This window comes from Moschus berezovskii, chromosome 11 (assembly GCF_049115385.1).
Source record: "Moschus berezovskii isolate FMDL1 chromosome 11, NW_MosBer_1.0, whole genome shotgun sequence".
In the NCBI taxonomy this organism is placed as follows: Eukaryota; Metazoa; Chordata; class Mammalia; order Artiodactyla; family Moschidae; genus Moschus; species Moschus berezovskii.
In genome coordinates this window covers 47629196-47642233 of record NC_142470.1, presented here as the reverse complement: position 1 = coordinate 47642233, position 13038 = coordinate 47629196, and positions in this window count along the sequence as shown.

The following is a 13038-nucleotide window of genomic DNA, read 5'->3' as shown; positions in this document are numbered from 1 at the left end:
TAGAAGGTTTAGATGAGGATTCAGGTATGCCCTAAATCAAATCCCTTATGATTTGGAAGTGAGGAATAGATTTAAGGGACTAGATCTGATAGAGTGCCTGATGAACTCTGGACGGAGGTTCGTAACATTGTAAAGGAGACAGGGACCAAGACCATCCCCACGGAAAAGAAATGCAAAAAAGCAAAATGGCTGTCTGAGGAGGCCTTACAAATAGCTGTGAAAAGAAGAGAAGCGAAACGCAAAGGAGAAAAGGAAAGATATAAGCATCTGAATGCAGAGTTCCAAAGAATAGCAAGGAGAGATAAGAAAGCCTTCCTCAGCGATCAATGCAAAGAAATAGAGGAAAACAACAGAATAGGAAAAACAAGAGATCTCTTCAAGAAAATTAGAGATTCCAAGGGAACATTTCATGCAAAGATGGGCTCGATAAAGGACAGAAATGGTATGGACCTAACAGAAGCAGAAGATATTAAGAAGAGGTGGCAAGAATACACAGAAGAACTGTACAAAAAAGATCTTCATGACCAAGATAGTCACGATAACATGATTACTGACCTAGAGCCAGACATCTTGGAATGTGAAGTCAAGTGGGCCTTAGAAAGCATCACAACGAACAAAGCTAGTGGTGGGGATGGAATTCCAGTGGAGCTATTTCAAATCTTGAAAGATGATGCTGTGAAAGTGCTGCACTCAATATGCCAGCAAATTTGGAAAACTCAGCAGTGGCCACAGGACTGGAAAAGGTCAGTCTTCATTCCAATCCCAAAGAAAGGCAATGCCAAAGAATGCTCAAACTACCGCACAATTGCACTCATCTCCCACGCTAGTAAAGTCATGCTCAAAATTCTCCAAGCCAGGCTTCAGCAGTATGTGAACCGTGAACTCCCAGATGTTCAAGCAGGTTTTAGAAAAGGCAGAGGAACCAGAGATCAAATTGCCAACATCCGCTGGATCATGGAGAAAGCAAGAGAGTTTCAGAAAAACATCTATTTCTGCTTCATTGACTATGCCAAAGCCTTTGACTGTGTGGATCACAATAAACTGTGGAACATCCTGAAAGAGATGGGAATACCAGACCACCTGACCTGCCTCTTGAGAAACCTGTATGCAGGTCAGGAAACAACAGTCAGAACTGTACATGGAACAACAGACTGGTTCCAAATAGGAAAAGGAGTACGTCAAGGCTGTATATTGTCACCTTGCTTATTTAACTTATATGCAGAGTACATCATGAGGAACGCTGGGCTGGAAGAAGCACAAGCTGGAATCAAGATTGCTGGGAGAAATATCAATAATCTCAGATATGCAGATGACACCACCCTTATGGCAGAAAGTGAAGAGGAACTCAAAAGCCTCTTGATGAAAGTGAAAGAGGAGAGTGAAAAGGTTGGCTTGAAGCTCAACATTCAGAAAACAAAGATAATGGCTTCTGGTCTGATGCTGGGAAGGGTTGGGGGCAGGAGGAGAAGGGGACGACCGAGGATGAGATGGCTGGATGGCATCACCGACTCTGTGGACATGAGTTTGAGTGAACTCCGGGAGTTGGTGATGGACAGGGAGGACTGGAGTGCTGTGATTCATGGGGTCGCGGAGAGTCGGACACGACTGAGAGACTGAATTGAACTGAGATGAGGATTTGGCTACACGAGTCAAAACACAGTAGATTGATATGAGTCATACACAAACACTCTTCTTGCACTGGCTGACCAACTTTTCCAAACCATTAAAATAAAAGGGGATATCTACAAAAATTATGAACCTTCAATTATGCCAATTAAGTTCACAGTTCCAGTTCAAGTTTAACCAACCCCCAATCAGTTTAATTCCCAACCAGAAGAGAATGCTACCTTGAAGGGGAAAAAAAGTCCTACTTAGGAGAACCAGATTTTTGCTCCCTGTGCCTTGAGACCAGAGCTGTCGGAATCACCTGTATACACTATCTCTAACTTCTGAAACTGAAGGGAAAAAAATGAACAAAAACATTTAAAATTTTTTCTTATTCTGTTATTTACAACTAGTAAATTTTATATTGTGACACCTAATTCATGGCTTATTCCAACTAGTGACTTTCATATTTTGATATCTGATTCATGACTAGTTGTTCACAACTAGTGACTTTCATATTTTGATATCTGATTCATGACTAAGTTTAAAAAATGAAAGTAGATCTCTTGTTTTGTCTGTCTGAATATATGTATGTCTCAGTATGTATCTTCGTCTTTGGATAATATTACTGAAGTTAATTTGTAAGTGAACTTTATTTAACTGGTCTAAAGAAAAGTAAGCACTTACAAATCAAACAATTCTAAATACTTTTAAATACAAGAGAAATTAAGCTAAATGAATTTCAGGTTCACATGAACTGGAGAATATTTAATATTAAATTGACACCCATGTTTGAGTTTGTTCACCTAATATGTTTGTTCACCTAATTAGTATAGACATGTCTGGAGTCATCAACATCAATATCGTGCCTAGGTTTAATATAAGCTTAAAAAGATCTTCTTATATCCATTGCAAATTTGTCAGCAAACAAAATAACTCAATGTGAAAAAACTTTTAAGCAAAGAAATGTAAATGAGATAAATGCTTTTAGATAAATTCTATTAATAACAATTATGTTTTAGGAACATCTATTTTAGTCTCTCCAGATTTTGGTAACTTGAATTTCCAGGGTTGTGCTAAATTAAGTGATGGAAGTTTATTGAATAGCTAAGTGATTTCCAAATAAAATAAAATGCTGAAACATTAATAACTGAACACTGGCTTCCTCTTACAGTGAAACTAAGGATATTGAAGACTATTCATGAGTATGTTTGGTACCATCCTGAGGTGATGTCTATAAGAAAACAAATGTTTTTAGAAATTACCACTGGTATTTATGTTAATCAATCTACAGAATGCTAATATGAAGGACAGTCTGTGGTTGATTAAAGAAAGTTGGATGTGTATTTTCAATAAAGAAAGCATGAGAATTGAAATTGCATTTTATTAAGGGAAAAGGAAGTAGGTCTGTTTTATAGGTGGCTATCTCTAGACGAGCAAATTAAGTGATGGCTACAGAAAGTGAGGAAAATTTATGAAAACTGGACCCCTAGAGAAGAATTTTGTGCATACTACAAGTATTCTTAAGATGTTGAACTTCTCTTGATAAGAGATTTTAAGTTTCTTTACCTCTTAAGTGATCTGTTATGTATTCATCTTTGAATCATTTATTATAATTTGGCTAAGTGAATTACTATTGTTTCAAAGTAACCTTGGGCTTCCCTGATGGCTCAGGTGGTAAAGAATCTGCCTGCAATGTGGGAGACCTAGGTTGGATCCCTGGGTTGGGAAGATCCCCTGGAGAAGGGAACAGCTACCTATTCCAGTATTCTGGCCTGGAGAATTCCATGGACTGTATAGTCCATGGTATCACAAACTCAGTTGAGTGACTTTCACTTGACTTCTTCATTTCAAAGTAACCTATGATCCTACCCTACTGATTGTTCTAAATTCTTTAGATATTTATTGACAAAACTTCCTAAATCAAAATTTAGTGAAGTCTTTTGACCTCTGGCTAACTTTGGGATGCTTCAAAGGGCCCCCGGAACATCCCAAAGAGAGATATTAAACTAATTAGGTTCATTTGGTGTGTTAATTTACATGGGAAGTATGGTCAAATGAGTAATAAATCTTCTTAGGTTATATTCTATGGTTTTTGTTGTTTAGTTATTAAGCTGTGTCTCTTTGGCAACCCCATGGACTCTAGCCCACCTGGCTTCTCTGTCTATGGGATTTCCCAGGCTAGAATACTGGAGTGGGTTGCCATTTCCTTCTCCAGGGGATATTTTCAAACCAGGGATGAAACCTGAGATTCCTGTAATGCAGGCATATTCTTTACTGCTGAGCCACCAGGACTTCCCAAATGTTACTAATAAAGATATCCTAGAAATTATATTGGAGAAGGAAATGGCAACCCACTCCAGTGTTCTTGCCTGGAGAATCCCAGGGACGGCGGAGCCTGGTGTGCTTCCGTCTGTGGGGTCGCACAGAGTCGGACATGACTGAAGCAACTTAGCAGCAGCAGCAACAGAAATTATATGGAATTCCTAAAATTCTGATGTGTCCTGGTAAAATGTTAGACTTATTTCTGGTTATTATCTACAAATGTTGTATGTCACAGCAGTCACCAAGTTATTTTGTCAATTGCATTGTAATTAGATTGTAAATGTGCCTTAAGTCTTTTGTCATTATAGGCAGTTATGGTTTAATTCTGATGTTGTTGAGAAATGCTTCCTCTTCATGAAGATTAATAGAAAGAATTTTTGGATGAATACAAATTTCTGGCTTTCAGACTATAGTGTTGAACTGGGTAAGAAATCAAAAATGTAATGGGAAATCCTGATGGCTTCTTAAAACTGGTAACAGAAAGGATTAGTTATATAAGACTGTGTGAACTGGCTATAATTTTTATGGTTTCTGTATGAAAAATTTATGATTTGAATCCATGTATCACAGGTATAAAGAAAACCTTCACCTTGAACTAATTATAACATACAGTAATTTTGTAAATTATACTTTTGTAAGCAAAACTCCAGTACTCTTGCCTGGAGAATCCCACGGACGGAGGAGCCTGGTGGACCACATTCCATGGGGTCGCAAAGAGTCGGACACAACTGAGTGACTTCACTTTCACTTTCACTTAAGCAAAACAGGGAGGCCTGGCGTGCTGCAGTTCATGGGATCGCAGAGTCAGACACAGCTAAGTGACTGAACTGAAACTGAAAGCAAAACTGAAACATTTACTGTTTTTGTCTATCTGCTCCCTTCAGAGATTGTAAACTATTAGGTTTCCAGTAGTTTTATCGGATAAATTAGGAAAGCTACCTCATCGACAGGTACAGTAATCTCAAAGTATTTTAGGGGTCACTGGAAAAGATTCTGATGCTGGGAAAGGTTGGGGGCGGGAGGAGAAGGGGACGACCGAGAATGAGATGGCTGGATGGTATCACCGACTCTGTGGACATGAGTTTGAGTGAACTCAGGGAGTTGGTGATGGATAGGAAGGCCTGGCGTGCTGTGATTCATGGGGTCATGGAGAGTCGGACACGACTGAGCGACTGAACTGAACTGAACTGAATAAGGGAAGAATTCACCTAAGTGAAACTTGTGATAAGCTCTTGATGTGACTTTCCTACCTCTGAGGGGTTTTTTTAAAGTTCAGGCTGAGACTCCTTAGTTTTAGTAAAGCAAAAAATCTATATGATAAATTACAGTTACATAAATTATCAGGTCAAGTTTTTGAAGCCAGACTTATTTTGTAAACAAATTAGTCTTAATTTGGGTACATTTGGTAGAAATGAGGGTAATTTTGGAGAGAAAAAGAGTGTTCCAATGAATGTTAAATTCAAATTTTGTACTAAGTCACTTCCCAGATAGTTTCTTGTGGTTACACTATATTAATGTAAAGTTAACCAGTCTATTCTAAAGGAGATCAACCCTTTGTGTTCATTGGAAGGACTGATGCTAAAGCTGAAACTCCAATACTTTGGCCACCTCATGCGACGAGTTGACTCACTGGAAAAGACTCTGATGCTGGGAAGGGTTGGGGGTGGGAGGGACGACAGAGAATGAGATGACTGGATGGCATCACCAACTTGATGGACATGAGTTTGAGTGAACCCCGGGATTTGGTGATGGACAGGGAGGCCTGGCATGCTGTGATTCATGGGGTCACAAAGAGTTGGACATGACTGAGCAACTGAACTGAACTGAACTGTATTATTAAAAGGACACTATAAATTTTGTTTCTGAAGCTAATTTTTGTAATCACTGAATGAAGATCAGATGCCCCATGGCCTGCAACCAGGGGATTATGTGTACTGGAAGACATAATTTAAAGGGTTATCTCCAACTGGATGGAAGGACTTTTATCAGGTACTCTTAATTAGTTCAAACACAGTGAAACAGAAAGCAAGCTGACTCTAGAATTAATTCTCATTTTCAGAGGCACCTACACTAAACTAGTCTATAGAGCAGACTGCTGACCTGAAACTCAACTTAAAAAGATGCTCAGAGGAGACTACACTTCAGTGAGAATGAGAATAACACATCAGAAGTAGACAGCTTAAGCAAGATAATGAACTGATTTGTTTGATCATTTATAATGTTTTCTTGACTTCTTGGATCTTTGTATTTAAATCAAGTGTTTTACTATAATGCACACAGTCCTATGCTAGTTTGAAAAAGCATTCCATATGTTGGGTCGTGGCCTATTACCTGTATTTAGTATTCATAGATTACCTTGCTGAATTTCTGTACTCCAAGGCTCTAATCGGATGACCCTTAAAAAATTTATTTTAGAAAAAAGGAAGTTCAGTCTGTTCAGGCTGCTCGTGGTATTTCTAGGTGGTATGCTCTCACTAATCAATTAATAATATCTGCCCTGACCCTGGCCATAAATAAGAATTTCCTCTGAAGTTACTCAGGCTCAATCAGAGTAACAAGCAAGAGTTCAGCCAAAGAATAAAACCTCCCACAAATATGGGATGAATTTATGTGGTTAAACCAGGATGTGGTCACTTAAGTTTTAAGGCCCTCCTTTATCTTCAGTTCAGTTCAGTCGCTCAACTGTGTCCGACTCTTTGCGATCCCATGAACCACAGCACGCCAGGCCTCCCTGTCCATCACCAACTCCCGGAGTTCACTCAAACTCATGTCCATTGAGTTGGTGATGCCATCCAGCCATCTTATTCCCTGTCGTCCCCGTTTCCTCCCACCCCCAATTCATCCTAGCATCAGACTCTTTTCCAGTGAGTCAACTCGACGCATGAGGTGGCCAAAGTATTGCAGTTTCAGCTTTAGCATCAGTCCTTCCAATGAACACCCAGGACTGATCTCCTTTAGAATGGACTGGTTGGATCTCCTTGCAGTCCAAGGGACTCTCAAGAGTTTTCTCCAGCACCACAGTTCAAAAGCATCAATTCTTCAGCGATCAGCTTTCTTCACAGTCCAACTATCACATCCATACATGACCACGGGAAAAACCATAGCCTTGACTAGACGGACCTTGGTTGGCAAAGTAATGTCTCTGCTTTTTAATATGCTATCTAGGCTGGTCATAACTTTCCTTCCAAGGAGTCAGCATCTTGTAATTTCATGGCCTCAATCAGCATCCGCAGTGATTTTGGAGCCCAAAAAAATAAAGTCTGACACTGTTTCCACTGTTTCCCCATCTATTTCCCATGAAGGGATGGGACCAGATGCCATGATCTTCGTTTTCTGAATGTTGAGCTTCAAGCCAACCTTTTCACTCTCCTCTTTCACTTTCATCAAGAGGCTTTTGAGTTCCTCTTCACTTTCTGCCATAAGGGTGGTGTCATCTGCATATCTGAGGTTATTGATATTTCTCCCGGCAATCTTGATTCCGCTTGTGCTTCTTCCAGCCCAACGTTCCTCATGATGTACTCTGCATATAAGTTAAATAAGCAGGGTGACAATATACAATCTTGACGTACTCCTTTTCCTATTTGGAACCAGTCTGTTGTTCCATGTCCAGTTCTAACTATTGCTTCCTGACCTGCATACAGGTTTCTCAAGAGGCAGGTCAGGTGGTCTGGGATTCCCATCTCTTTCAGGATGTTCCACAGTTTATTGTGATCCACACAGTCAAAGGCTTTGGCATAGTCAATGAAGCAGAAATAGATGTTTTTCTGAAACTCTCTTGCTTTCTCCATGATCCAGCGGATGTTGGCAATTTGATCTCTGGTTCCTCTGCCTTTTCTAAAACCTGCTTGAACATCTGGGAGTTCACGGTTCACATACTGCTGAAGCCTGGCTTGGAGAATTTTGAGCATGACTTTACTAGCGTGGGAGATGAGTGCAATTGTGCGGTAGTTTGAGCATTCTTTGGCATTGCCTTTCTTTGGGATTGGAATGAAGACTGACCTTTTCCAGTCCTGTGGCAACTGCTGAGTTTTCCAAATCTGCTGGCATATTGAGTGCAGCACTTTCACAGCATCATTTTTCAGGATTTGAAATAGCTCCACTGGAATTCCATCCCCTCCACTAGCTTTGTTCATCGTGATGCTTTCTAAGGCCCACTTGACTTCACATTCCAAGATGTCTGGCTCTAGGTCAGTAATCATGTTATCGTGACTATCTTGGTCGTGAAGATCTTTTTTGTACAGTTCTTCTGTGTATTCTTGCCACCTCTTCTTAATATCTTCTGCTTCTGTTAGGTCCATACCATTTCTGTCCTTTATTGAGCCCATCTTTGCATGAAAAGTTCCCTTGGAATCTCTAATTTTCTTGAAGAGATCTCTTGTTTTTCCTATTCTGTTGTTTTCCTCTATTTCTTTGCATTGATCGCTGAGGAAGGCTTTCTTATCTCTCCTTGCTATTCTTTGGAACTCTGCATTCAGATGCTTATATCTTTCCTTTTCTCCTTTGCGTTTCGCTTCTCTTCTTTTCACAGCTATTTGTAAGGCCTCCTCACACAAGGACTCTCTCTGTTTGTGGCTTGTAGGATCTTAGTTCCCTGACCAGGAATTGAACCCATGTCCCCTGTGTTACAAGGCAGACTCTTAAACCTTGGATGTCCAGGGAAGTCCCTTCTTTATCTTAGGAACAATTAAATTATACTAAGGACAAGCAACCTGGTAACAATAGGAAACTGAACTGGGAGCTTTATGGACAGTGTCAATATAAAATTACCCTGAAAGACAAAGATTGGTACACACTAGACTAAGTTGGATGACCTGAGACTATACAGAGCTACACTTAATGGAAGATCTCGGCTGAATTCTTATTTATGACTTTAATATTACTACTAGTTATGTTACTTGTACTTTTCCTATTTTATTAATTCAAGATTAATTACCATATGTGTGACAGAACCTCTGATAAAAAAATATGTAGTTTAAATGAGATGATTTCCGGGAGAAATATCAATAACCTCAGATACGCAGATGACACCACCCTTATGGCAGAAAGTGAAGAGGAACTCAAAAGCCTCTTGAAGAAAGTGAAAGATGAGAGTGAAAAGTTTGGCTTGAAGCTCAACAGAAAGCAAAGATCATGGCATCTGGTCCCATCACTTCATGGGAAATAGATGGGAAAACAGTGGAAACAGTGTCAGACTTTATTTTGGGGGGCTCCAAAATCACTGCGGATGCTGATTGCAGCCAGGAAATTACAAGACGCTGACTCCTTGGAAGGAAAGTTATGACCAGCCTAGATAGCATATTAAAAAGCAGAGACATTACTTTGCCAACCAAGGTCCGTCTAGTCAAGGCTATGGTTTTTCCCGTGGTCATGTATGGATGTGAGAGTTGGACTGTGAAGAAAGCTGATCACCAAAGAATTGATGCTTTTGAACTGTGGTGCTGGAGAAGACTCTTGAGAGTCCCTTGGACTACAAGGAGTTCCAACCAGTCCATTCTAAAGGAGATCAATCCTGGGTGTTCATTGGAGGGACTGATGCTAAAGCTGAAACTCCAATACTTTGGCCACCTGATGCGGCTAGAGCTGACTCATTGGAAAAGACCCTGATGCTGGGAAAGATTGAAGGCAGGAGGAGAAGGGGACAACAGAAGATGAGATGGTTGGATGGCATCACCGACTCAATGGACATGAGTTTGAGTATGCTCCAGGAGTTGGTGATGGACAGGGAAACCTGGTATGTGCTGCAGTCCACAGAGCTGCAAAGAGTCGGACACGACTGACTGAACTGAACTACTTTTATAAAAGAAAAAACTCACAAATATGCCTGAAATGAGTCTCTTGATGAATATTTATATGTGTTAATACCCTCTGAGTTGCTCTCATGCTATGTATGGTCTGGATCATGATTACAGCTGAGACCACTTACATTATTATAGTATCTGGAACTTATAAAAATGCAGTTCAGACATCAAGCTTTTTCTACTCACCAGCACCACAGAAACCACTTATGATCACATATTGGAACCATCAGGTATATGTTAAAATGTTTAAACTTAGCTCAGCTAATTTAAGACCCAAGATGTGACTTACTTGTGAAGTCTATTTCTCTTTAGCTGTATTTATCAATGTAAGATTATTAGGAGAAAGGGTATGGACTTTTCCTCTGTTGACAGATGGTGGAGATAGTGAAATGCCTGTGATGCACTGAACTTTTTGACTTTATGCTTAAAAAGTTTGTCTCTCAAAGGAGCCTTGCTTTGGCAGGTAGAGTGACTGCCAAAAGCTTCAAGAGGGACTATATATTTCTTTGACATTATATCTGAATTATTGCCCTGAAGTCGGGCAGGCCACTTGTATGTGTGAGCACTTAAGGCTTTCAAATAGAAAGTAAAATATGAATTTTACTTTCTCATGAATTGCTGAAAATAAAACATTCTAATACAATAAAAAAGTGAAACTATGGTATAAAAATGCATTCAGAAAAGACATAATTGTCACACAAAAATTAATGAAAGTGTCAAAGAACGAAGTCATAAGTCATATTTGGAACATAGCTCTGGATGCAGACAAACTAATAAATGAATTCTAAAGTGTTTCCTTGAGTCTCCTTTGAGTATTCACTCTTTTGTAATGTGTTAGTTTTGAAGACAGAAATGGCTAGTCTTTTTTTCTAACCAAGCTTAATCTAAGAACAACCCTTTGCATCAATTCTTTCTCTAACAAATATTACAAATGAGTTTTGTGTATATAGAACATTCTCAAAAATATAATCTTCAAACTCAGTCATATATGTGTATTGAGCGCCTACTATGTTCTAAGTTCTCACTTAGATGCTAGAGTTAAAATAGACATGCATGAGATATGTATATATATATATACACATATATACACGGACAATGAAAAGTAAAGTTTCTTGGATTGTTCATGTGGTTGAGACTGGCTTTCTTTCTATTTGTAATTCCAGGTCATACTTGTCATTGCTTGCATCAGTTTAGGTATGGCTATGTCAGGCTGGATGGCATCACCAACTTGATGGACATGAGTTTGAGTGAACTCCAGGAGTTGGTGATGGACAGGGAGGCCTGGCATGCTGTGATTCATGGGGTCGCAAAGAGGTGGACACAACTGAGCGACTGAACGGAACTGACTGATGTCAGGTCAGTGCCTCCTCACCTATAAGTTTTGTTAACCCATCCCACCATCTCTACAGCTTCACAGAGACTTTAATTTGTATATAGGCTGATCTTAGCTGGACCACTAATGACATAAATGCCCTGACTAAGAAAAACTACATGAATTTGGACAATGAAACCTTGATAGATTGTTAATGGAAAGATTCTTCTCAATTATGATGAACAATTACAGTTTTAACCAATAGCATTATCATGCTTATGTGTGTTAGTGGCTCAGTCGTGTCTGACTCTGCGACCCCACAGACTGCAGCCTGCCAGGCTACTCTATCCATGGGATTCTCCAAGCAAGAATACTGGAGCAAACTGTTGTTCCCTTCTCCAGAGGATCTTCCCGACCCAGGAACTGAACCTTGGTCTCCAGCATTGCAGGCAGATTCTTTACTGTTTAGGCTACAGGGAAGTCTTCCTATCATGCTTAGTGGTGAAATTAAGTGGGCATTTTAATTATATTGTGACCCATGAACTATAAAGTCCATGGAATTCTCTAGACCAGAATACTGGAGTGGGTAGTTGTTCCCTTCTCTGGGGGATCTTCCCAACCCAGGGATTGAACTCAGGTCTCCCACATTGCATGTGGATTCTTTACCAGCTGAGCCACCTGGGAAGCCCATTGGGAAACCAGATAAGATCAATTAGTGTCTCCACCTTTATTCAATAGTGTTTCAGAAGTTTTAGCTGAGGGAACAAAATTTAAAAAGAAATTTGAAGTATTACTGTGATGACAATGTGATTATTATTTTCAGATGAAATAAGATTAAACTGTTAAACCAAAGAAACTCATAAAGAGGCAAGTACTTTGTGTAGAAAAAATGTGAATGTATAAATATCAATAATTTCCATATACCAAAAATATTCCATTTAAAAATGTAATAGAGATGTACCATGCTTATATGTATGACATATCTCTGAGCAAGATAATTGTAATATATTTATTAAGTACTTTAAGAAGATATAGATAAGAAAAAATGCAAATGACTTAAACAAATGAACAAATAATAGAAACAAAATAAAAATAGCCTGGTGAAAATGTGAAGACATAGACGTTCTCACAGATCATTTTAGATTATTTATGGTATGAGAGTATAGCTTGTCAACACAAAAAAATTAAAAATCACAATTATTCACTGGTGATTGCAGCCGTGAAATTAAAAGATGCTTACTCCTTGGAAGGAAAGTTATGACCAACCTAGAGAGCATATTAAAAAGCAGAGACATTACTTTGCCAACCAAGGTCCATCTAGTCAAGGCTATGGTTTTTCCCGTGGTCATGTATGGATGTGAGAGTTGGACTGTGAAGAAAGCCGAGCGCTGAAGAATTGATGCTTTTGAACTGTGGTGCTGGAGAAGACTCTTGAGAGTCCCTTGGACTGCAAGGTGATCCAAACAGTCCATTCTAAAGAAGACCAGTCCTGGGTGTTCATTGGAAGGACTGATGCTAAAGCTGAAACTTCAATACTTTGGCCACCTCATGCAAAGATGACTCACTGGAAAAGACCCTGATGCTGGGAGGGATTGGGGCAGGAGGAGACGGGGACAACAAAGGATGAGATGGCTGGATGGTATCACCGACTTGATGGACATGAGTTTGAGTGAACTCCGGGAGTTGGTGATGGACAGGGAGGGCTGGCATACTGCGATTCATGGGGTTGCAAAGAGTCGGACACGACTGAGCGCCTGAACTGAACTGAATAGTTTTTCAGAATGTACTTTAAACAAAAAAAATTAAGCATGTATGCAATATCTTCTCTATATGAAACATTAATTTTACTACTGAGAACTGGAAGCAGTAAAAAAAAGTCTAGAATCAAGAGACACATTAAGCACATCTCAGAGTTCTAGTAACACAAAGCTTGTTGCAACATTAGATCTCAGGTTACTCTAAATTGCTTATTTCTGTGGAAATATGAATATGCATTTT